General features: G+C 36.4%; 1 long non-coding RNA gene across 4 annotated transcripts in view; it reads right to left on the bottom strand.

Moving 5' to 3' along the window:
* Nucleotides 1-26,646, bottom strand: part of LOC141491436 (uncharacterized) — a 108,536-nt gene that overhangs the window by 60,867 nt on the left and 21,023 nt on the right. For 3 of the 4 annotated variants that reach the window (XR_012469606.1, XR_012469608.1, XR_012469605.1), the window contains exon 3: nucleotides 1,874-1,929. The exons of the other annotated variant lie outside the window; for it this stretch is intronic. This is a non-coding gene — a long non-coding RNA (uncharacterized LOC141491436). The remainder of the gene's footprint in view (nucleotides 1-1,873; nucleotides 1,930-26,646) is intronic. 4 annotated transcript variants of the gene reach the window in all.

Below are 26,646 nucleotides of genomic sequence, written 5' to 3'. Positions count from 1 at the left end.
TGACTCCAATTCCTCTAGAACTCAGAGAAAGATATGTAGGTTTGGTCTTTCCTCGAGACTTTCCTGTTGGGAGAGATGGAATAATAATACATAGAACTTCATGAGTTACAAAGGACAACAAATTGAAAAATTTTAGCAGAAAAGAAAATTGAAGTCATGCCAAAGACATAATGTGTCAGGAGCAATATCTACCAAACCCACTGTCCCTTTGTTTTGATTAACCAAGGAATCCCAGATAGGTCTTCCAAGTCACCTTAGGCATAAAAAAGGCCAGTCCAAGTGGACTCAATGTCCTCTAGATTTAAACAGGTAACCCATAGCCTAAGTATATAGTGAGGCTCACTAAAACCTGTCCTGCTGACCACAAACACCTTTGTATGGATATAAGGGTGGGTAACATCGACCCAAAATAAATGTTTTATTCTTGTTGAGTATCCTTTTCATGCTGTCTACATAAAATTCCTTTTGGTTCTACAAGTATTTCACCTCAAGCCAGAACTACCAGTGGCCTATGTCAACTCTGGCACCTAATATGCTAACACACCCTTGCCCACTAAATTGACTGGACTCAAGCTAGAAGTCCCATGGTATTATTTGAAGAGTCAAGTTTAGTGTCTTGAAGACCTGATTTTAAGGCTCACCTCTGACATGTATTAGTGTCATATACTAGGCCTGGTGATGTCAAACTCTAGTTCATACAAAAGGATCCCTGTAAACTGCAAAGTGGCTTAATTTTTCAAATGTAATGCTAACTGGATTTTATAATATTTTGTATTCATTTTAAAAATACTTCACAATTACATTCTAATCTGGTTCAGCAGGCTGTGTTCTGGAAGACAGCAAAAGGTTGAGTGTTTAACATCTCTGCTAGGAGTAACTGCAGAAAAGTTGTCAAACTATAATGTAAAGGTGATTTCCTCACTGGGAATTCCCCATATTCATAAAATCAAAGCTCTGATAAAAACAAAATAAAACTCATAACTTCATTAATAGATACATTGCTTCAAAATTCAAGTATCTTGATTATGGAGTTGTAGATAAATTATATGTATTGTACATATTAGGAAGCCTATGCCTATTATCCTGATTTAATGGAGAGAAGATTGTATTTAAAATATGTTATAATTCAGTCATTTTCAGTAATGTCTGATTCTCAAGATCCCATTTGGGATTTTATTGTCAAAGATACTGGAATGTTTTACCATTTCCTTTTTTATATCATTTTACAGATGAGGAAACTGAGGCAATCAGGATTCAGTGGTCACATAGCTAGTGAGTATCGGCAGTATTTGAATTCAGGAAACTCTGATTCCAGAATCGCGAGTCTATCTACTGTGCCCCCTAACTTTCCCAAGAATCAGAGAACCTTGAGTTCACATTCTGACTTTACCTCTTACTACCTCAGACATTAACCTCTCTGGGCCTCAGGTTCCCCATGAATGGGATGGACTAGGTGATCTTTATGTATTCCTCCAATTCTAAATCCATGTTTTCAGGAGTAAGAGCATTTATCCAGTAGCCTCCCTAAAATATTTGAGTTTCTTAGAATTTGGAAGAGAAAATAAGGGGAGGGGGAAAGGAAGAGAGAGAGAGAGAGAGAGAGAGAGAGAGAGAGAGAGAGAGAGAGAGAGAGAGAGAAAGCAAGTTTGAAGAGGAGAGAATTCCTATGAGATCGATCTGAAGAAGTATTTCCCTTTGGACCTAAATACAAGTAACTGGGTTGTTTTCATTTTTTTTTTTGTTTAGTTTTGTTTATATGTTGATATTTTATTTTGTTAAAGACACCAATCTAAATGAAAGGGTCAGCTACATAACAGTTAACTTGTGAAGATACTAAACCCACTAGGAAGTGCTTGATGTGCCTTGTCCTTACCTTTAGACACAGAGTGCAAGAATTCAATGAAGCCAACATTTACAGCATGACATTATCTGCAAAGACATGATGAAGTTGAAGATGATAGAAAGTGTTAATTCAATGACTCACCTTTATTATTTAAAGATTTCAAAATGATTTTCTCTCAATAACTGACTTGCAATAGACAAGTTTGCCATTCTCATTTTGCAGATAAAAAAAACTGAAGCAAAAAGACTTGCCCAGGGACATACAGTTCTTAAGTGCTGGAGACGACATTTAGTCTTTTCTCATAAGAAGCTTATTAGTCTAGAAGCATTTGCATCACATTTGTAAAGGGGTACATTCATTATTTCATTTGACAGTCCCAACAAGCTCATGAAGACATCTTCTTTTTCTCATTTTATGGATGGGAAACCTCAGGAAAACTAATTTAGGAAAGCTAAATGATCTGTCCAAAGTCATAGAGGTTGTAAGTGGCAGTCAGGGTTCAACTTTAAGTCATTTGATTCATTATGATAGGGACATTGCAAAGATGATGAATTGGAGGAAAATATATAATGAGTTCTGTTTTGTACCTGTTGAGTTTGAGATGCTTATAGTGTATACAGACTATTCTATATCACTATAGCTGCTTTAGTAAGTAGATGCCTCTATGGAAATTATAAGCTTTTTGAGGGCAGAATTGAGCTAAAATGTGTGTGTGTGTGTGTGTGTGTGTGTGTGTGTGTGTGTGTGTGTGTGTGTGTGCATTTGTATAATCTGTGTGTATGAATATGTATAATCTATATCTATCAATCCTCTATGTCCTATTTCTTCTATGAGCTCCTATGGGTTCCAGATTCTGTCATCAATTGCACAGACACAGTCTGGATCTATCTACCTGGGAAGCAGCAATCCTGGAATAAGTCTAGGCAGGAACGTGACTGGGATGGATCAGAAGATGTAGTTCTGAGGAGCTAAAGTACTTTCCCCTGAGAGTCCGAATTTCCTCCCCATGACGAAGGTCTCGTTCTCTGTGGAATGGCTTTCCCAGAGCAGCCAGAAACCCTCACACCTCGGTCAAGGGGCTTCTGAGAAGGCTCCCACACAAGGGGTGCTCGTGGGGAATCATTTTTCGGGGTCTCCTGATATGTTGGAGTCAGAGGGTCCCTCTACAAGCTTTCAGCCATCCGCCAATGTCGGGGGACTTTCTGCCACCCATAAATCCAGCTCTCTGAGCAAGGAGGTCCCCCCCCCCCAACTCCTTCAAACGCCACCACTACCTGGGCTCTGCGGAGCGGCGCAAACTGGCCGGGAAGATGCAGCTGTCGGAGGTTCGGATCCAAACCTGGTTCCAGAACCGCCGCATGAAGCTGAAGAGCCAGCTGCAGGACTTGAGGCCTCCGACCCCCTCCGGGCTTCCCCCTCCAGCTCCACGGTCCCCTCTTTCTGCGCTCTGCACCGGCCCCGCCGCCAGGCCTGCCCTGCTCGCATCCCAGTTCGGGAATCCCCGGCCTCATCCAAGAGTCTTTGGCCGGTGGCCTGGCCTTCCCTTCCCACCTCTGCCCCCCCACCCCCATCCTTACCCCGTCTCCTGCAAAGTGGCCCCTCCTGCTGCCCTCCCCTCGGTGCTGGAGTGTCTGCTGAACGGCTACCCAGAGCAGGCCTCCTTCCTAAGGACAATGTGACCCTGGAGACTCCCCATTTGGGGGGGGGGGGCATTGCTACTGAGGAGGAATAGGGACCGCCGCCTCCAGAAGACAGATCTGGTGAAAGAATGCTCATGATTCTGCCTTCTGCCTCCCTGGAGCCCATGTATATATTTTCAAAATTGTATTGGTCTATTCTGTACAGAGAATTATTTAATAGCTATTTTTTAACAGGTCTTTAAAAAATGTAGTTCTATACTTAGCATTAGAAAGTACCAGGTTCTGGTATATATATGTCATGGAACACTATTGTTCTATTAGAAACCAGGAGGGACGGGAATTCAGGGGAGCCTGGAGGGATTTGCATGAACTGATGCTGAGTGAGATGAGCAGCACCAGAAAAACACTGTACACCCTAACAGCAACATGGGGGTGATGATCAACCTTGAAGGATTGGCTCATTCCTTCAGTGCAACAATCAGGGACAATTTTAGGCTGTCTGCAATGGACAATACCATGTATATCCAGAGAAAGAAATGTGGATTTTGGGAGGAGGTTGTTAATTTGTTTTAGGTTTTTCAAGGCAATGGGGTTAAATGGTTTGCCCAAGGCCACACAGCTAGGTAATCCTTAAGTGTCTGAGGTCTGATTTGAACTCAGGTACTCCTGACTCTAGGGGCAGTGCTTTATCCACTGCACTACCTTTTATCCACTGCACTACCTTTTATCCACTGCACTACCTAGAGTCCCCAAAACTGTAGAGCTTGAACAAAGACCAAAGACTATTACCTTGAATTTAGAAAGAGAAAAAAACTGATATCTTATTGTCTGATCTTGCTATCTCTTATACTTTATGTTTCTTCCTTAAGGATATGATTTCTCTCTCATCACACTCAATTTGGATCAGTGTATACCATAGAAACAATGTAAAGACTGGCAAATTGCCTTCTGTGGGGGGGTGGGGGAGGGAAGTAAGATTAGGGGGGAAATTGTAAAACTCAAAATAAATAAAATCTTTATAATTCAAAAAAAAAAGTCCCAGATTCCCATCCTATTGCTGACATTTAACTATTAGTGAGGCCCTAGGTCAATCACAAAAACTTCTAGTCTACTGTGGAAAATGGATATAATAATTAGCACCTATGTTGATAGATTGTTATGAGGATCAGATGAAATAAATAATAATTTTAAAGCAATCTGAAAACATTAAAGGGCTAAGAAATACTAGCCATTATTATTTTGTTAATTACCAAGACTCAGTTTTTAGTGAAAGACTCAAAAAAGAACACCACATGGCAGGTATGTATTGCTGTCTATAACATGTCTGTAGTCTCCCAATTCGATTGCAAGTTCCTTGACAGCAAGGAGTGTCTTTTGACTCTTTTTGTATCTTTGGTTCTTAATATAGAGTCTCAATATATTTTTATTGATAATCAATAGGCAAGGGGAGACTAGGTGGTGCAGTGGATAGAGCACCCACCCTGGAGTCAGGAGCACCTGAGTTCAAATCAGGCTTCAGACTCTTAATAATTACCTAGCTGTGTGGCCTTGGGCAAGCCACTTAATCCCATTTGCCTTGCAAATAAAACAAACAAAAAAAAAGAGGTGAGATAATCAATAGGCAAACACTTTGTTGTTTAGCTAAGTCTGCTGGATCCCATGGACCACAGCACACCAGGCTTTCTATCCTTCCCTAACTCTCTAAGTCTAAGTTCGTGTTCATTGTTTCCATAATATTATCTCTGCATCTCATCCTTTCAATCTTTCCGAACATCAAAGTCTTTCCAATGAGTTCTCTTTTCATTTAGTTGCTCAAGTATTTAAGCTTCATCTTCAATATTTGACCTACCAAGATTATATAGTAAATACAGACAGAGTCAAGATTCCTTCCAAGTTATTCTAACTCCAAGTTCTTTATGCCACCACTTTGCTCCTACTTTAGTTAAAAGAAAGTAAAATCAGGCTGCAATGGATTTAGGTAGTAACATAATGGAAAAGCACATTCTATGATGTACATAGCAAGGAAATTACTAAAATAAAATTTTTGATTTGGAAACCATAATTCATCAAAAATTCTTCAAGTTTCTAACACACTGAAAATAATTACTGTGAATTATTAAAAATAGGAACCAAATAATTTCCTATGGTAATTTTAAGGTTTGTTTTTCCCCTTCAAAATTGCTGTGGCTAATCTTCCATAGTAGCTAGCAAGAGAGATGACCCCTGATTACTTTTAGAGTGACAACTTGAGAGAAATCCAATATCAGCATTCAGCCCACTAATGATTTTGTAATAGCTTATTGTGTTCAATTCAGCCTGGTTAGTAACATGTGTAATTAATTCCTAAATCCTTTAATTGCTTCTTGTTCTAGACACCTTTCTGGTCTGTAGTTGGACCTGAATCTAAATTGATCCAGTCAGAAAAAGATATTATGTACTTGGAGCTTCTAGTTAATTCCAGTTTGGAGCAGTTAGCCTGCTTCCTTTAGTGAAATGCTTAGAATCTACAGTTGTAAGACCCTGAGTATCGAAACCTGTGAACTTTTGCCTGAATGCCTGTAAGATCCTGAGTGTGGAAACCTGTGAACTTTCACCTAAATTCTGTTCCTAAGTGTCTGCCTGGTCATCTATCAGACCATGCAACAGGGGAACCTCCCTGAGGACCTGCATTCAATGATAACAGGCCACACTCTCTCAAGATAAGCAGCAGATGCTTGGAACTCCCCTACTGAATAATATATAAGGTCTCTCCTCACTTTGGTTCCAGGATCCCTGTCCTAGGACGGAACCCTAGCTCGAGCTAGTTTAAGAAATCCTTGTTATTGCATCTCCATCGTGTTGAGTGCCTCTGTTCTGTATTTGGGGACTTTTCTCGGACCTTAACACAGTAAAGAAGAATGAACCAAAAATTTGGGAGTTACAGAACCTGAGTTCAAGTACTTACTCTGCTACTTCTAACTGTTGTGATCTTAGGAAAGATCTCAAGATCTCCATTAATCTCTCTGGATCTCAGTTTACTTTTCTATAAAATGGGAGTGGGGGAAGGTAGACTAGATGACTGTCAATTCTAGTTCAATAACCCTAAAAATGTTCTGTGGGTGTTGACTAGCTCTTTTGGAGGTTTTAAAATTTTCTTGTGGGGAGTGAAATATGCTTAAAAGTTCTTAATGGAACAAAGTTCTTAATGGCTCAAAAGTCATATTTCTTCTCTATCTTTGTTTCTCAAGTCTTGATAGATTTCTCTCTGACCCAAAGAAAACACTCTGAGCTGTACACGTTTCTAAAGAAAATAGCAGAAGTCAAGATGAAGGAATATGGAAAAAGAGAGAAAAAAAGTTCAGATGTTTCATTTGTCTACTGTCCCTGGGGAAACTTCTTTAAGAATAATATTTAGAGTTGTAAGGGACTATAGAAGTTATCTAGGCCAACATTACTGGATCTGTGTTCCCCAATAAGTGATCAATCAGTTGCCACCTGAAGACAAGCAAAGTCAGAAAATTCCTGAGATAAGTCCATCTACTTTTCAATGACTAATTGTTGGGAATGATAGCATATTATTCCCAAGAAAAAAATATGTTACTCTATTAAATTTCACTCAGTAGGCTAAATTTTTTGTTTTGGGGCTAAAAAAATATAATACATTGAAACATCCTTGAATCCATTATTTGAATCCATTATTCTATTGCTCACAAGTCTCATCTTCATTTTGAATACACACATCAAAATAATGAAAAAATATATGTTTAAAATAGAAACAAATTCAATAATAAGGAAATTATAATAGCAAATACTCTCTCTAAATAGCTTCTGAAACAATATCTTTTCCTGCCATCCAGAAGATAAAAGGTTGCTAGATGACCTCACTCCTATCCTGCACTTCTAAACAAATGACATTTAACCTACACAAATAGAGAAAACTAATGTCTTGCTCATCATGTCAAAACTGAAGGTCCTGCTACACAATGCTACACAATGAACAGGTGAACCCCCAGGATTATGTAGATGCTCTTTCCTACCACAAGAAAAGAGAAACCTTCCTGCATCCAAGTCTGAAAGTCTGGCATCAGCAATAAGGGAAACTTCAGGTCTTTCTATTCTTGTAAATTGAGTCACGAGGATGGCCTGAGAATCTTCAACCATTTCTTCTCCTTCCCTTCTTCTCCCTCCTTCTCTTCTTCTTGCTCATCCTCCTAATTTCCTGTGAGATGTTATCGCTGGCTTAACTTTCATGAAGAATTACAGGAAGATGTAATTTTTTTCTTAATATTACTTTTCTAATTACATATTTAGTTTTCAGCGTTCATTTTTATAAGATTTTTGAGTTTCAAATTTTTCTCCTTCCTCTTACCCAAGAAAATAAGCCATTTGATATAGGTTATAAATGCACAATCATGTTAAATATATTTCCACATTCATCTTGTTGTGAAAGAAGAATCAAAACAAAATCAAGAAACAAAAAAACTTAAAAAGTGAAAATAGTATGCTTCAATCTGCATTCAGACTCCATATATGGTTTTTGTCTGGATATGGATGGCCTTTTCTATCACAAGTCTTTTAGAATTGTCTCTGGTCATTATATTGCTAAATAGAGCTTAATCTATCAGAGTTGATCATCACACAATGAAACTTTTAAAGTATACAATGTTCTCCTGGTTCTGCTCAATTTACTCAGCATTAGTTCATATCTTTTCAGGATTTTCTGTACTCCCCATTTACCCCCCAAATAAGACAGACTTTTCTTGAAAACTTTTATGAGCTAAATATTCTAAATTCTTTTAAGTTTTATTTGAAGCTGGAAAATTGTTTCACTGTTATCTTTTTGTGAGTTCTGTTGCTCCAGAATCCATTTAGAGAGACTTAATTTACTATTGTTTTCCAGGGAAACTGGGGAGAGTTCAGCTTATCTTCCTGGCTTCTCTCTTCCATCTTGGCTTTGTCCCATCTGGTTGCTCCCCAGGATGTAGTCTTAAAGGGCACATTGCACCACCCTCAACCTGGGACATTCTTCCTCTTACAGTCTCTTCCACATAATAACCCTTTAAGTAGATAATGGTACTCTCATATGTCTTCTCTAATCATTCCTTTGACTGATTGATAGCATGTTTTTTTAGTTCACTCACTTTGGACACTCTCCAGCTTCTCAATCTCCTGCTTATTCTGAAATGTGATACTCAGACCAAACACATCATTCCAAACATGAGAATGCCTGGTTTGTAGTAGGAGGTTTTTAAATTTTTCAATTGATTGATCTGACTTAAAAAAAAAGAATACAGAAACTCTGGTCTCAAACACTTACTAGCTGTGTGATCCTGGGCACTTAACTCTGCCTCAGTTTCCTTATTTACAAAATTAGCTAGAGAAATGGGCAACCACTCCAATATCTTTGCCAAGAAAACTCCAAAATGGGATCCTGAGGAATTTCTAATTGACTGAACAAAGATTACATTTTTGTATTGTTTGGTTTTGTTTTGTTTTTACTATCCTGTCACATGGTTGTCTAATATTGAGCTCATGGTTCACTAAAAACTTAAGCCTTTTCCAAAGTAGATGTGGTCTATATCTGACTCCCCAATCCTTACTTGTGCCATTGGTTTCTTTGATCCCATGTTGGAGTGTATATATTTATCTCCATTTAAAATTCTTTTTTAAATATGGCCCATTGTTCTTGTCTGTCAAAATCTTTTTGTATCCCAGTTCTGTCATCCAACATATTTGCTCTTTCGCTCTGCTTCACATCATCCACAAATTTGATGACAAGGGGCTGTCAAGGCAGAGTGAGTTGATCTATTCAAAAATAATAGGGTTGGCATAAAGTCAAGTGTATTTTTCCAGTCAATGGGTGGTATATCATTTGATGACAGCATCAAAGATCTATGATCTATCCAGAAGAGTTGGAATCACAGAAACATAGAAATATCAAACTGAATAAAACCTGGAGACCCCCAGGTAGTCTAGCTCCATATTTTCAGGAATGACAAAAGAACTTGAGACCCAAGATCATCTGTCAAAGCATCATCTATATGGTCTCTTTTCCATGTTTCTGTATGAGTGATAGAAATCTATGATTTTCATCAAGTATAAAGCTGTCCATCCCTTTTTTCCCATTGTTTCTGATGTCTGAGTTAATTCTCTCCTGAGCTTTTCAGATCTCAGATCAGAATTTTTACTTCATCCCTATGATTATTGCCAGAGAGATGAATTAAGGTGACAGATATTTGATAGCTAGCAATGAAAATGAATAGCTTCATTAGCTCAGAACTGTATAGACTAAATATCTCAATCATAATGCTGCCACTGATTTATTTCTTGGGTTCGGTTCTGCTCTCTGATGAATCATGACTCAGATTCGGGAATGCAGGTTTTGGAAAGAAAATAGAGATTTATTGAAGGAAGTTACAACATATTAAGAAAGAGAAGACCACATGAGTCACTGATTGAATTGGCCAGGCCAGCTGACCAGGGTTCAGCAAGAGACTGGAAAATAAAAGAGATGGAGCCCCTTCCTCAATCTCCTTAAATTCTCCTTCTGAGTCCATTGGAGGGATGGTGACCTGGGAATGACCAAGACTCATGTTGGAGATTTTGCTTTTTGGGAAGGGGTCTCTTTTGGATGGTCTTGGGTGTTTCCAAGGCCTGTGCTCCCTGGTTGCCACAATGCAATCCAATGAACACAATGCAATCCAAATCAGGTTGAAGGTCAGGTGCTCAGGTGTGGCCTAAATTAGATGATAAGGAAGAAGGAAGATTTCCTTTACAATGCAAACAAAAGATTTATGAAGTTCATCTTCAACTGATCTCATCACTCTCATGCCCAGGTTTTTCTGCATCAATAAGGTTTTGAATATTTATTTGTAACAAAATTAAACTTTTATATATCATAAACAATAAATAAAATAATTAGCTGTTCTTAGTATGAAATGCCAACATTCAAATTTACAAAAGTAATGTTTCTATCTCTAAAATATATGAATATGTATTCACATGTCCATATAGGTATTTATTAAGCTTATCAGTTCATATGTATATTATTTCAGATCACGTTCCCTTCATGACACAAATGCCAGCTGTCATTTTAACAGGATTCTGACAGTCTCAACAATGTTAGCTAAAATCATAAACTATTTCTCTTTTTACTCAGTAAAATCCTCATTAAGTTAACTAGATTTAACAAGTTTTTTTATGTGAATTAAAAAATTGACCTGTTCATCATAGAAATGTTTTCTTTATAGAACTGTCAATTCTTTCCAGCTGTCATTTTTATCTATTAAAGTCTCTCTGGGAAAATCCCCCTACCTCTCACAGAATGGCCTTATATTCCAAACAGCTGAGATTTTGTAAAAAGATGTGAACATGTTTTTCTTACAAGTTATACCCAGTGGGTAACACAGTTTTTGCAATTAGTAAAAATGCAATAAAAAAGTGGTCAGACCTGGACCTTGTCAGACTCTGTAATAGAAATATTTTCAGTTGCCAAAGACTAAATTCTTGTCATTAACCAAGATAAGCCTTAAAGTACATATATTGGTAAAAGGGGAAAGGCATATGACATGAACTAATAAAGCCAAAAAAGGTTAAGAAAAGCTAAAATTATTCTTTGATATGCCACTTTTCCTTGAGTATCTTTCCTTTTCAGATGGCATGATATACTTTATGAATCCAAAGAAACAATAGCATGCAATTTCAATTTCATTGAGGTATTTCTGCCAATAACCAGCCAGGTTGACATATTTGTAAATTGACTAACAATCAGTTTTTTTTCCAGATAAGCAAGAATAGTTTTGTGAAGCTTCCTTTTCAAAACTATGGCAAGTTGCATAACCCAAGGTTGAGTCTGAGATATAAAAGGGAAAGCAATTCCATAAAATGGTAATTAATAATTTCAATGTAGGGACATACTTAATTTAGCATTTTTGCAAATTTGAAGAAATACTATCATTGTACCACACATCACCCCTACACACATACAGATTGCCAAATTTTGAGGGGTAATTGACAAATATGCTCTAAGGTAAAATGTGATGAATACAATGAGTAGGGTCTAGAAGTTATTAACCAGGATCCATGAACTATGAATGTGAAAAAATGTACATCTTTATTTCCATTAATTTTTTATTTCCTTTGTAATCCTGTCTTCTATTTTAGATTATAGGAGAAAGGTTCTATAGAGTTCACCAGATTGCCTAAGGAGTCTAGAACACAATAAAAGGTTCCAAATCCTTAATCTAGAGAAAAATCTTTTAAGAAATATAAGGAGGCAACAATACAATGATCCAGGATAATCCCAAAGGACTCATCATGAAAGATGCTATCCCACCCACAGGGAAAGAACTGATGGAGTTTGAAAGCTTAAAGCAAATTATTTCTCGTTCTCCGCCCCCCACTTTTCTTCCTTTCCTTTGTTCTTTCTTGTTTGAGATTTTTCCCCTAAATTGGCTAATGAGAAAATACATTTCACACAATTGCACATGTATATCAAATTGCTTACCATTTCAGGGAGGGGAAAGGAAAGAGAGGGAGAGAATTTGGAACTCATTTTTTTTAAAGAATGTTAAATTTGCTTTAAATATAATTGGAGAAAAAATAAAATATTATTTAACTTTTTAAAAGAAATATGAGGAGGAAGAGATCACTCTCAACAGAGAGGGATCAGGAAGGCAACAGGGAGGAATTTGCATTCAAATTGGGATTTGAAATTAGAAAAGGATTCAGGAGGACTTCTGGGGTGGAGCCAAGATGGTGGTAGGAAGCTAACATGCTCCCAGAACCTTAACAAAAATGAAGCCTTAACAATACTAATCTCAGACAAAGTAAAAGCAAAAATCAATCTCATTAAATGGGATAAGGAAGGAAACTACATCTTCTTAAAAGGCAAACATTGGTAATGAAGCTATAGCGTTACTAAACGTGTATGAACCCAGTGGTATAGCATCCAGATTCCTAGATGAAAAGATGAATGAATTACAAGGAGAAAAAGACAGCAAAACTTTAATAATGGGAGACCTCAATCTCCCTCTCTCAGAACTTAACAATAAAATAAATAAGGAAGTTAAGAAGGTGATATGATAGACCTCTGGAGAATAATAGGGATAGAAAGAATATACCTTTTTCTTAGTAGTACATATAACCTTCAGCAAAATTGAACATGTACTAGGGCACAAAAACCTTAAACTCAAATGCAGAAAGGCAGAAATAATAAATACACACTTCTTAGACTATGATGCAAGAAAAATTACATGTAATAAAGAGTCAGGGAAAGATAAACCAAGAACTAATTGGAGATTAAATAACTTTATTTTAAATAATGGGTAGATCAAACAGAAAATGATAGAAATAATCAATAAATATATCCAAGAAAATTATAATAATGAAACATCATACCAAAATTTATAGGATACAGCAAAGTCAGTTTTGAGGGGAAACTTTAGAATGCTAAATGCTTATATGAATAAAATGAGAAAGAGGAGATCAATAAATTGGGTATACAACTAAAAAAGCTAGAAAAAGAACAAATTAACCAAACCCAATTAAATATCAAATTAGAAATTCTGAAAATCAAGGAAGAGATTAACAAAATGGAAAGCAAGAAAACTATTGATCTCATAAATAAAACTAAGAGTTGGTTTTATGAAAAAGCCAATAAAATAGACAAACCTCTGGTTAATCTGATTTTAAAAAAAGAAAAAAGATAACCAAATTACCAGTATCAAAAATGAAAAGGGTCAACTAACCACCAATGAGGAGGAAATTAGAGCGATAATTCGGAGCTGCTTTACCAAACTATATGCCAGTAAATTGGACAACTTGAGTGAAATGAATATTTACAAAAAATACAAACTTCCCAGATTAACAGAAGAGGAAATAAATTACTTAAATAACCCCATTTCAAAAAAAAAAAGAAATTGAAGAAACCATCAATAAATTCCCTAAGAAAAAATCTCCAGGTCCAGATGGATTTACAAGTGAATTCTACCAAACATTTAAGGATCAATTAATTCCTATTCTATATAACTCGTTTTAAAAATAGAAGGAGTTCTGCCAAACTCCTTTTATGACACCAACATGGTGCTGATTCCTAAACCAGGAAGAACCAAAACAGCCAGAAAATTATAGACAAATCTCCCTAACGAACATTGATGCAAAAATCTTAAATAAAATTTTAATGAGACTACAGCAAGTTATTATCAGGATAATTAATACACTATGATCAGTTTGGATTTATACCAAGCAGGCAGGGATGGTTTAACATTAGAAAAACACTCAACATAATTAAACATATCAATAGTAAAACCAACAGGAACCATATGATTATCTTGATAGATGCTTGGAAAAGCCTTTGATAAAATACAACATCCATTCTTATTAAAAAACACTAGAAAGTTTAGGGATAAATGGAGTTTTCCTTAAAATAATAAATAATATCTATCTAAAACCATCAACAAATATTATATTTAATGGGAATAAACTCAGAGCATTTCCAATAAATTCAGGGATGAAACAAGGATGTCCATTATCACCATTACCGTTCAATACACAATATTGGAAAAGCTAGCAGTAGCACAGATGAGAAAAAGGGAAGATGATCAATGTTGGAGAGGTTGTGGGAGAATTGGGATATTGATGCATTGCTGGTGGAGTTGTGAATAGATCCAACCTTTCTGGAGACCAATATGGAGCTATGCTCAAAGAGCAATAAAACTGTTTATATCTTTGACCCAGTAATTCCAATTCTAGGACTATATCCAGAGGAAATTGTAAAAAATGGGAAAAGTCTTACGTGTTCCAAAATATTCTTAGCAGGACTTTTTGTAGTGACAAAGAACTGGAAATTGAGGGGATGCCCATCAATTGGGGAATAGATAAACAAGTTGTGGTACTTGAATACTATAGAATATTATTGTTCTATAAGAAATCATAAGTAATTGAACACTAGAGAAGCATGGAATGACTTATGGGATCTAAAACTGATGGAACAACCCTGATAGACACAACTCCTCTTGACAGTCCAGAGAAGCTTGGACAACTGTTTTTAGACTGGTTATGGACTATATTAACCCCAGCCAAAGGAAGGAAAAAAACACACAGAAAAAAAACCACCCCTACTGAATCTGATGAACACTTTATAAAAAAATATCTCTTATGTATCTCTTTCCCTTAATCTTAATTCCTCATGCCAAAAATTACTAATTTGTAAATATGTTTAACAAAATATGTATATAAAATGCAAACCTGACTGTTCCCTACTGGGGGTGGGGGGATGGGAAATTTTCTAACTTGGAAATATGCATGTACAAATGGATGAAAATTTTTTTAAAAAGAAAGAAAAAGATTTCACCAGACTAAGGTATAGATGAAGTCTATTCAAAACATGCAGAAGAGTTCATCAATAAACTATTACTCAGAACTTGCTATGGGTCAACCACTGTTCTAAGGACAGGGTATATACACAGAAAGGCAAAAGTCAGTTCTTGAACCTGAGGGGAATACCATATAATAAATATGTCCAAACAAAGTTATATAAGGGTTAAATTGTAAATAATCACCAGAGAGAAGTCATTGCAATTAGGTGTGAGTAAGAAAGTTTTCCTGTAGAAATGGGATTTTATCTAGGATTTGAAAGAAACCAGGGAAACCAGGAGGTGAAAATGAAAAAAAAAAGAACATTCCACAAAGATACAAAATCCCAAAGCCAAGTCTGAGGAATAGTTAGGGGTACAGTATAATGTATGAATGTGTAAAAGCCAGAGAGAGCAAGAGGAAATCAGGAAACAATTTGTGAGTTCACAGAATACATGAAAGAGAGTAACATGGAATAAAAATTAAAAGGTAGATTTGGAGTTAGATTTTGAAAGGCCTTGAATATTGGACAAGGACTTCTGTTTGTCATCTTATAGACAATGCAAAAGGGAACCAATAAATGGAAGGTTTAAACAGAATGTAGGTATGGCAATTCATATACATTAGAAAAATTATTTTTAAAGAAGTGTGAAGAATAAATTAGGAAAAGGAAACACTAAAATCAGAGATAAATTAGAAGGCTGAATTCAGTCATTCAATCTAGCAATTAAATAAATCAAGAGCAAGCTGTGAATATAACAAACATTTTAGAGTAGGGTTTCTTAACATTTCTATGTGTGCTGGGCACCTTTTGGCAGTTGGGTGAAGCATATAAATACTTCAGAATCATGTATTTAAATACATAAATTAAAATTCATAGGGATACAAAAGAAACCAATTATCTTTTAAAATAATATTTTATTTTTCCCAATTACATATAAAGATGATTATTCATTTTAATAAAATTTTAATTTCCAAATTCTCCTCCCTTCCCCTCTTCCTACAATGGTAGGCAATTTGATATAGGTTATATATGTACATTCATGTAAAACATATTTCCATATTGTTCATTTTGTGAAAGAAGGAACAACCAAAAGGGAAAAAACTAGCAAAAAAATAAAATGAAAATATTATTACTTCTATATGCATTTAAAGCCCTATAATTCTTTTTTTCTGGATGTTATCATTAACCTTTCACAATTGTCTTGCATTGTTGTCTTAATTAGTCATTCATAGTTGATCATGACACAATGTTGCTGTAACTGTCTACAATGATTGTTAGTTCTGCTCATTTCACTTTTCATCAGTTCATAAAAGTTTTTCATGATAAACCAATTATCTTGAAATGAAGATGCAATTTTTTCCCCCTGTCCAAGTTTACAGGCTCCTTGAATTCAATCCAGTTTTAGAATCTAAACTTTTATAGAGGAAAAGAAAATAATAGGACTTGTCAATTCACTGAACATTGGAGCCAAGGTGAAGGAGACACATTTGAGAACAGAAGAGATTGAACTCCATTTTGACCTTTTAAAATCTGATGTGCTACACAGTTACAGGAGGAGACATCTAGCAAGTAACTGAAAACATGGAACTGAAGTTTAGGGAAAAGATTAGCAAAACAAATATAGATTTGAGAACCAATGATGCAAAGGTGATAATTAGGGCCTTGGGCATCATAGAGAGAAGAGATGAGTGCTAAGGTCAGGATCTTGACAGATTCTCAGGGGTTAGTAGAAGGAAGATCACACTAGAGGCAGTTAGATGACTTGGGGAAAGAGTGCTGATCTTGAAATCAGATAATCAGTAATCAAATAGTAAATTCCTATTATGTGCCAGTAACTATGCTAAGCACTGGGGGGGGGGGGAATGAAGGCTAAAGGAAAGTTCATTCCTGCTCTCAAGGAGCTCACAGGCTAATGGGGGAAAACACATGAAAGCAACTATGTGCAAACAAGACACAGACAGAGGGAATCAACAGAAAGGAGGAATTAGAATTAAGAGTAATTGGGAAATACTTCCTATAGAAAGTCAGGTTTTGGTTGGGACTTGAGGAAGTCAGGAAGAAAAAATGAGGAAGGAGAGAATTCCAGACATGGAGGACAACAAAAAAAAAATTCAGAGCTGAATGAAAGAGCATCTTGTTCTAAAAACAGCAACGAGGAAGGTACCTTTGGATTGCAACAGGGAGATTTTGAAATGGTTTGAATACCAAAAAAGAGAATTTATGCTTGATTCTGCAGGTGACAGTAAACTACTGGAGTTTGAAAATGGGTGTTAAGGAAGGTTTATAGCTAAGTGAGGAAGGACTGAAGTGGAGAAGAGACCTGTGACAAGGACTCCAGTGCAAAGGCTAAAACAATAGTACAGATGTGAGATGCTGAAAGAGCTGAGTTCAAAGTCAACTTTAAACACTTATTAGCTCTGTGACCCTGGAAAAGTCACAGCCTCTAGCTCCCTGTTTCCTCATCCATAATGATGGTGATAACTAGAACTCATTCCTTGCAGAGGTGAAGCTAATGGGAAGTTCTATTTGTAAAGCATTTGTAATACTCAAAGGGCTATATGAAATCTATTATTAGCAATATTAGGTAAGGAACCCTCAAAGGAGTTTAGGTAGGAGAACCACCAAGATAGTAATTTCATCAAAACCAAGGGAAAAGAGTCTCACCAGAAAAGTCATGTCAAATGTTGATGAATGAATCAGGAAGATTAAAAAATGAGAAAATTCCTGGGTTTGGTCATTAAAGGATCCCTGAAAACTGTGGAAAGGGTCATTTCTATAATGTTGGGGTCAGAAACTAGATTGCAGGAAGTTGGAGAAAGGAAGAAGCAATAAAGAAACAGTTACTAAATGAAACAGCAACTTTGGTAAAGGAAATCAGTTGTGAGTCACAATTGAAATTTCCTTTTTATAAGAAAAAGAAAATAGCATTTAATAAGAAACTGGATCAATTATTTATATATATATATATGATACAAACATGCACTCATTACTAAAATCCAGAATAATGATGTGGTTCAGACAATGACATTTGAGAATTGTCAGAATTACTAAAACATGACTACTTTGGAACAAAAATTTGTAATTCTGGCAAGATGATGATTTTAACCAAAGTTAAAGGATGATAAAGTATTCTTTATAAAAGGCTCTATAATTTGATAGTTCTCTAAATTGACATACACATATATAGACTTTCTGGCCATCCACATTCTTTTTTTTCTTTTTTTCTTTAATATTTATTCTCATTTTGTACAAATAATGTTTTTTTTACATTAATAAAATAGTCTTGTTTAAGAGTAAATGAAATACCCCCTCCCCCAATAAATATAGACTTGCTTGAGTGATAAAGGGGAGAGAAAAAAATTAAAATAAAAATAGTAATAATTGTAGGTATGGCCAGGTAGCACAATGGACAGAGCACCAGCCCTTGGAGCCATGAGCACCCGAGCCCACATCTGGCCCTGTACACCCAATAATCACCCAGCCATGTGACATGCAAACCACCCGAACCCCACTGCCCTGCAAAAAACCAAAAAAAAGAAAAAATACCCAAAATAAAATAAAATAGTACTAATAGTAGAGGTGGCTGGGTGGCAGGCAGAGCACTGGCCCTTGAGCCAGGAGCACCTGGGTCTAAATCCAGCCTCAGACACCCAACAATCACCCTACTATGTGGCCCCAGGCAGGCCACCCAACCCCATTTGCCGTGCACCCCCAAAAATAATAATAATAAAAAAATGTGCTTCAGTCTTTGTTCTAACACCAACAACTCTGTTGCGGGTGGATCACATTATCGCAAAAGTTACTTCCATATTTTTCCACCATTGCCATTGCTGATCACAACTCCCTCCTTTCGTATTTCTGCACTACCATGTACTATGTTTTCTCTCTCCTTTCACTGACTCTGCTGTAGGGTAGCTGAGTGGCACAGCAGGCAGCTCCCTGGATCTGGGGCCAAGAGGCCCTGAGCCCCCATAACACCCCTTAGGCCCAGCATGCACCCAGCCCTATGGTCCCAGAAAGGCCCTCCAATCCCAGCCCCTTGCAAGAAGTAGAAAAGAAAATGTGTTATATCTGACCACTCTCCCCCCATGGTTCATCCTCTCCTCCATCACTCACATCCTCCCCCTTCCCCCTCTCCCTCCCCTCCTTCTTACTCCAGATGTCTATACCCCATTGAGTATATACACTGTTTCCTCTCCTAGCCACCTCTGATGAAAGCAAAGATTCCCTCATTCCCCCTTGCCTTCCCCCCTTCCATATCATTGCAATAGCTCATTATAATAAAGAAAAATCTTATTATATGAAATATCTTGGCCTATTCCCCCTCTCCTTTTTCTTTCTCCCATTCCATTTCCCTTTTTTCTATTGATTCCATTTTTACACCATATTTTATCTTCGAATTTAGCTTTCTCTTGTGCTTCAACTATACAAGCTCCCTCTACCTGCTCTATTAACTGAGAAGGTTCATATGAGTATTATCAGTGTCATTTTTCTATGCAGGAATACATGCAGTTCATCAGCATTAAGTCCCTCATATTTTCCCCCTCTCCTCCTATCTCTGTGCATCACCTGAGTCCTGTACCTGAAGATCAAACCTTTTGTTCATCTCTGGCCATTCCAACAGGAACATCTGAAATTCCCCTGGTTCATTGAAAATCCATCTTTTTTCCTTGGAAGAGGACATTCATCCTTGCTGGGTAGTTGATTCTTGGTTGCATTCTAAGCTCTTTTGCCTTCTGGTATATTATATTCTAAGCCCTACGAGCTTCCAGTGTAGTTGTTTCTAAGTCCTGTGTGATCTTGACTACAGCTCCAAGATATTTGAACTGTGTCCTTCTGGCTGCCTGTAATATTTTCTCTTTTACTTTGGAGTTCTGGAATTTGAGGGGTTGGTTTTGGGATCTCTTTCTCCGGGGGTCAATGGATTGTCCCCATTTCTATTTTGCCCTCTGCTTCTAGAATATCAGTAGTAGTAATTCTTTGAAAATGATGTCAAGGCTCTTTTCCTGATCATGACTTTCAGGTATTCCAATAATTTTTAAATTATCTTTCCTAAGTCTGTTTTCCATATCAGTTGTTTTTTCAATGAGATATTTCACATTTACTTCTAATTTTTTCATTTTTGGGGTTTTGAAGTATTGATTCCTCATTTCTGTTAAATTCATCAATCTCCCTGAATTCTATTCTTTGTCTGAAGGATGTGTTCTCCTCGGAGAGTTTTCTTATCTCTTTTAACATCTGGCCAATTTTGCTTTTTAAAGCATTCATCTCCTCAATAACATTTTGAACTGTTTTATCCATTTGACCTATGCTGGTTTTTAGCATGCTATTTTCTTCGGCATTTTTTTGGATTTCCTTGACTAGGCTGCTGACTTCATTTTTCATGTTTTTCCTGCATCTCTGTCATTTCTTTTCCCAGTTTTTCTTCTAACTCCCTCATTTTATTTTCAAAGTCTTTTTTGAGCTCTGTCATAGCCTGAGCCCAATTTCTGTTTTTTCTTGGAGTCTTTAGATGCAGGACCTTGTGCTTCCTCATCTTCAGACTGAGTATTTTGATCCTTCTTGTGTTCATATGCAAAATATTTCTCAATGGTGTTCCTCTTTTTTCTCGGCTTGCTCATTTTCCCAGCCTGAGCCTGGTTTTGGCATGCTTCCTGGGCTTTTGGGACACTCCTACAAGGGTCTCAGTGTGTGAGGTTCTGTCCTCCCTCCTGGTCTGTGAATGACCATATGCTCCCCTCCTCTGCCACGGGGCTGAGGTGGTGGGGCCCTGCTGTTATATGGGGGGGCCTAGACTGTGATCAGGATCTGAATGTGGTCAGAACCCAAGAGTCCTGTTCCAGGGACTGAGCTCGGCAGTCTCTCTCTCTTCACTCCCCTCCCTACGTTCAATGGGCTCATGCCCTGGGGGATCCTGCTTACTGGCTCTGCCTGCTTCTGTTCCTGGATCTGGGCTGCTGAAAGACCAAGTTGCTTACTGTGTGTGCTGAGGGCTGGGTTCCATGAGCTTGCTCTGGCAGAGGCCCCCCGCTGTTCCCCCAATTTGTGCCTGGTGCTCCCCAAGGGTGTAGCTCAGGAAATTCCCCTGCCGCTGTGAGCCAAGGCTCCCAATGCCCTGGGACTGCCTCCAGGAGGCTTAAATTCTTTTGCTCTGGTGGGCCACCCCTGTGGCAAGCCGCCCCTCCAACCCCGGGAAGCAGAGCCTTTCTGCTCTTTTCCAGGTTACCTTGGGTAGGAGAACTGCCTCACTGGGTCATTCTGTGGGTTCTGTCTCTTGAAAATTTAGTTAGAGTCCTTAGCTTATGAGTTTTATGAGAGAGAGCCTAAGAAATGATCCATTCTTGTCCCACAATTGAAATTTCAACAGTTCTTTTAAATACAGTCATTCCAAGTTTGTAAGTACAGAATGAAAATTCAAAATCCACCCAGTGTTTTTAGAGAAAGCAAATTTCCATTGCTTATTTGTACATTAACTCTTTTTGATTGGCTATAGAATTTTCCATTTTTTCCTTTTTTTTAGAATTAATGAAAAATTCTTGAACTAAAGATTCATGTCCTCCTTATCAACAATATCAATAGGAGCAGCATTTGTTGGTGTTCAATCATTTCAATTATGTCTACCCTTTCATGACCGCATTTGGGGGGTTTCTTGGCAAAGTTACTGGAGTGGTTTGCCATTTCCTTCTCCAGCTCATTTTTCAGATGAGAAAACTGAGACAAGAGGAATAAGTGACTGGCCCAGGGTCATACTGTTATTAAGTATTTGAGACCATATTTGCACACACATTTGACTGCAGGGGCTGGAACTACCCACTACAATCTTGGGTCAAATTTCAACTCAGGTCTTTCTGACTCCTGGTCTGTTGAACAGTCCAAGGAGAAGTATTCATTAAACTCCTACTATTGTAAAGTATCTACCATTTAGTATTACCCTAAATTCTGGGAATATAAAGAATGACAAAAACACGGTCTCTGCCCTCAAGGAGTTTACATTCTAATGGGGGGAGAAAATCCAGCTAGGATATATAGAAATATAAATGGGAGATTAATTCAGAAAAGGCATTGTCAGGGAGAGGAAGAAAAGGCACCCTCCTCACCTGAGCTTTCCACTTTACTAGGCTTCCTTCAAGACTCAGATCAAATTCTACCTTCTGCAGAGGCTTCTTCAGATACCCTCTGTCTCCCTCACTATTAGTATATATTGTCTCCTTTATGGGGGATGGCCAGTGAAAAGGCACGAATGCTATGTAAAAGAAAATGCAAGAAGGACAATGTCAATGGATTATAAAGCACCTAGAACAGAAACTGGAAAGATAAGGCCCTTAATTAGGTTGGACTTTAAAAGTAAACAAAAGAGTTTACATTTTATCCTCATGGTAATAAGGGGTAGCCAGTAATGGACAGAGTTTCAGGTCTGGAGTCAGATTCAACTTCCTGAGTTCAAAGCTGGCCTCAGACTCTAACCACGTGTGGCCGGGAGGGGCAAGTCACTTAACCCTGTTTGCTTCAGTTCCTCATCTGTAAAATCAGCTGGAGAAGAAAATGTCAAACCACTCCAGTATCTTTGCCAAGAAAACTCCAAATGGGATAACGAAGAGATGGATATGACTGATGATATGTCTGAATAAAAACAAAAACAAACAAAGCTTGTAAAAATTTATTTTTTAATCCAAAGGTTTCACAAAAATCCCCATTCAATATAATTTTATTAAATTAAATTCATTGCTCAGGCCTGTTGAGATCTTGTGGTACTGTGACTCCTAATACATTAGCTATCTCTCCTAGCATCATGTCAATAGCAAATATGATAACATAGTATGTAAGACTTTATCCATTGATGAAAAATATTGAATGGAATGAGGTCCAAAACAGATTCCTAAAAAAATTTCATTAGGGATGTTCATCCAAATAACACCAATCTGTGAATCATTCTTTGGATCCAGTCTTCTAACCCATTTCATATTCATTTAACTATATTTTCATTTGGCCTGTATTTTTAATATAATGTTTTCTCTGAGTCATCTGTTGTATCCCAAAGCACCAAAACAAATACCACAGTCTCCAACCAATGGGCTCCATCTCTCATGGCAAATAACTGGAGCTGCTCAGATGATCAAGTACTTTTTAGCTCTAGGGACTTCTCAGCACCAATCTATAATTAATACCTAAGTCTTGGACTTTGTGTACCTATCTCCATATCTCCATATACCTCTTAGACTGCAAATTTTATGATAGATTAAAATAATAATCATGAAGGTTTGCCTTGAAGATTCAATCAGGTTTCACATGAGCAAATATAATGGGAAAATGACACAGTGTGGTGTATGCCAAGTTGAAATATGATTAAATAAACTTCAATGAAGACTCATGCCTGACCCTCTGTTTTCTAGATTTTCAGTTGTTTCTCACAAAGGTAATCTAGAATAGAATTTTGAAAACTGCTGATAAAACCAACAGGGCATAGTGGGGTATGATTTTAAGGAAAATAAATCTTAAAAATATTAGTTAAACTGAGAATTGCAAGAAGGTACCATAATTATCCAGGAACCCAGGTACAATCTTGGTGTCATTCTTGATTGCTCAACTGCACTTATTTCATATATCCAAGAATGCTGTTAAGTCTTGTTTTAACCTTCCCAGAGTCTCTGGTATAACATATCCTCCTTCTTACTCACATAGTTGCCACCCTGGATATCCTTCAACCTCATCACTTCGCATCTGGAACAAGACCCTCCACACACCATTCTCCATTCAGCTGCTCAAGCAATCTTCCTAAAGCACAGGTTTGACCATGTTTCTTCTCCCTGCCTCATTACCATCATTGATAAACCACCTGACACCCTATTTTGTTTTTGTTTTTCAGTCATGTCCAACTCTTCATGACCCCATTTGGGGTTTTTTTGGCAAAGATACTGGAGAAATTTAAAATTTCCTCCTGCTCAGTTTACAGCTGAGGAAACTGAGGCAAACAAATGACTTGTCCAGAGTCTCACAAATAGTTAAGTCTCTGAAGCCAGATTTGAACTCAGAAAGTTGAATCTTCCTGACTCCAGGCCCAATACATCCACTGTGTCACCTATCCACATGCCTTAGAATATCAATGGTTATTATTTGTTATATCAATAATATCAAGAAAGAGTGCCACAATTTGATTTGAAATTCTGTTTTCTGAATACTTAAAATGCCAGATTTTGAACAAAGAAATATTTCCCAAAATAGATTTGAGAGTTTCCCTCCATTTTTTGCCTTTCTTAATCTGACTGTTTTACTTAATTACTGTGTCCTTTATTATTTTATTGATTTCTACCTCAAAAAGTTAATTGATCCAATGAATTTTTATTATCTTCAATGGACTGATATAAAATTTTCAAATAATAATAATAATAATAATAATAATAATAATAATAATAATAATATCCTTTCTTAAACATCTGATGATGCAGTTTGCCTAAAACATTCAAGGAAAGAAAAAAAATTAGTTTACATCACTTAATCCTGATTTGGTGATTTTAAAATACATTTACTTTGATAAGCCAATAAAGGGAAGTTTATCATTCTAATTAGCTCAGATATCAGCATTTCTACCCAAGATACACTAAGTAATACTTAACATGATTATTTATGGATGTTAGATCATTAAGATTTAATGAATTAAGAATTTCCATCACTAATGAACCAGCCAACTATTGATCACTCCTATTTTCCATTACTTACTATTTAGAGGAAGTTTCTTATATTTTAGAGTCTGAGAAAAAAGTATGTCTGGTGAATTTATTAGTTATTTTAAGTCATACCCTACAAATGGATTCTTCATTTTCATTTATACTTTTTGCATCTTTATTGTTAACTATGTCTTCTATTATTGTTACAACCCAAAGCCTCCTTCAGTTTCTTTCCTGTTTAAATTTGGCACTAAATGTTTTTTTAATTCAAAATAAATATGTAGTTATATGAAAAACAAAAGGATAAAATCAGAATTATTTTTCTCTTCTTGATCACTATATGAATCATTTAAGTTTCTACAAATCTGAAAGAATATATTCGATATGTAATAGTACCTCTTCTTCTCTCCTATTCAAATGAAGATATTTATCATTGTAGTTTTATAAAACACTTTCCTAAATTATTGAAAAAATAAAAGTGGAAAAAATATATAGTCCCTGCCTTCACAGAGCTTTCATTTCAGAAATGAGAGATAGCACATGACAAATTTAATACATGAAGAATGTATTAAGTACATAGACATTGATCAGAGATGACTGGAGTGAAGTATAATTCAAGGACAAAAATTATTAAACTTGGTATTTCTCAAAATATCTAGCATAATACTCTGTCCCAGATGTTTAATACATGTTTGTTAAGTGAAAATGAATAATTTTTACAGAAGAGAACACCATTCATTGCTTGACAGCACGAAATAAGCATTACAATTTTTTGCAATCCACAGTTACTGCCAGTAATAATGTAGTGCAATTAGTGACAGTGCTTGAAGATAAACCAAAAAACATAGATGAATGTCTATTTAGGTAAAAAAAATTATTGGAAGAGAACAAGTGATACAAACTGGAGATTATGGGAAAATGATTACATACTAGGAGCTAGAGGAACACAAATCCCTTGTAAACAATCCAGTGGGCTTAGAAATATACTCTTCTAAAAAGAAATCATGCTTGTAGATTCTCCTACCCAGCTTAAGAGACCATGGACTGCTCCCTGAAATAGACAGACTGCTTTGGCATATTTCAGACATGTCTCGTGATTTTTTTCAGAACTATGGATAGAGGAAGAATTTGTGAACAAGCAAATGATAAAGATGAAATAGCTGATTTCAATTATATGAAATTCATTTTTTGGCAAATCAAATCTAATATACTTAAAATTAGAAAATCTTTGGCTGAAAGTTTCCCTGACAAATGTCTTATGAGCTAAATGTAAAGTGAGACTAAGAGCCCTTCCCCAACAGATAAATGGCCTCAGGGTATGAACATACATCTTCAAAGAAAAAAAAATTCATGCCATCATTCATCATATGTCTAAATGCTCTGAATCATTAGTAATTAGAAAAATGAAAAGAAAAACAACTTTGAGGTTCTACCTCACATCTCTCAGAGTGGCAAAGATGACAAAAGAGGATAATAACAAATAAAAGGAATGAGGGAAAACTGGAATAATCCCTTTTGACTCACATAGATCACTTTTGGCGCTATACCCTGAAAGAAATAAAAGAATGAGAAAAATTATCTTTATCTTCAAAAATATTTTAACAGCTTTTCTGAGGAGTCAAAAATTGCAAACTAAGGATATGTCAGCCTATTGGGAAACAAATTGTAGATATATATGAATGGAATATTATTGTGCCACAAGAAATATCAAAATGGACAATTCTATATAAAACTGGTATATAGCAAAGTGAGTTGAACTAAGAGAACCATCTATAAAAATGATATTATTCTGCATTAATAAAAGAACTTCGAAAGGCTTTAGAATTCTGATCAACAAAATGGTAAACCAAGAATCCAAAAGTATAAAAAGCAATATGTCATTTACTTCCTGACAAAGAAGTAATTAACTGAAAATGCAGAAAGGTACATGGTCAATGAGGGAGTTTGTTTTACTATATTTTGAATATATATATATATATATATATATATATATATATATATGGCTTTATTTTTAATGAGGGAATGATATAGGAGGAAGAACATATTAATGAAATATATACACATATATAACTTTATATATGTGTGTGTATGTGTGTGTGTGTGTAGTTGAAAGAAACATGTGTAAGTACTGCCATCAAAGACACCATATTTTGAGAAATTACA

The sequence above is a fragment of the Macrotis lagotis genome, chromosome 6 (genome assembly GCF_037893015.1).
Source record: "Macrotis lagotis isolate mMagLag1 chromosome 6, bilby.v1.9.chrom.fasta, whole genome shotgun sequence".
NCBI lineage: Eukaryota > Metazoa > Chordata > Mammalia > Peramelemorphia > Peramelidae > Macrotis > Macrotis lagotis.
Note: the sequence above shows the minus strand (reverse complement) of the source record. Positions and strands in the feature narration are given on the sequence as shown.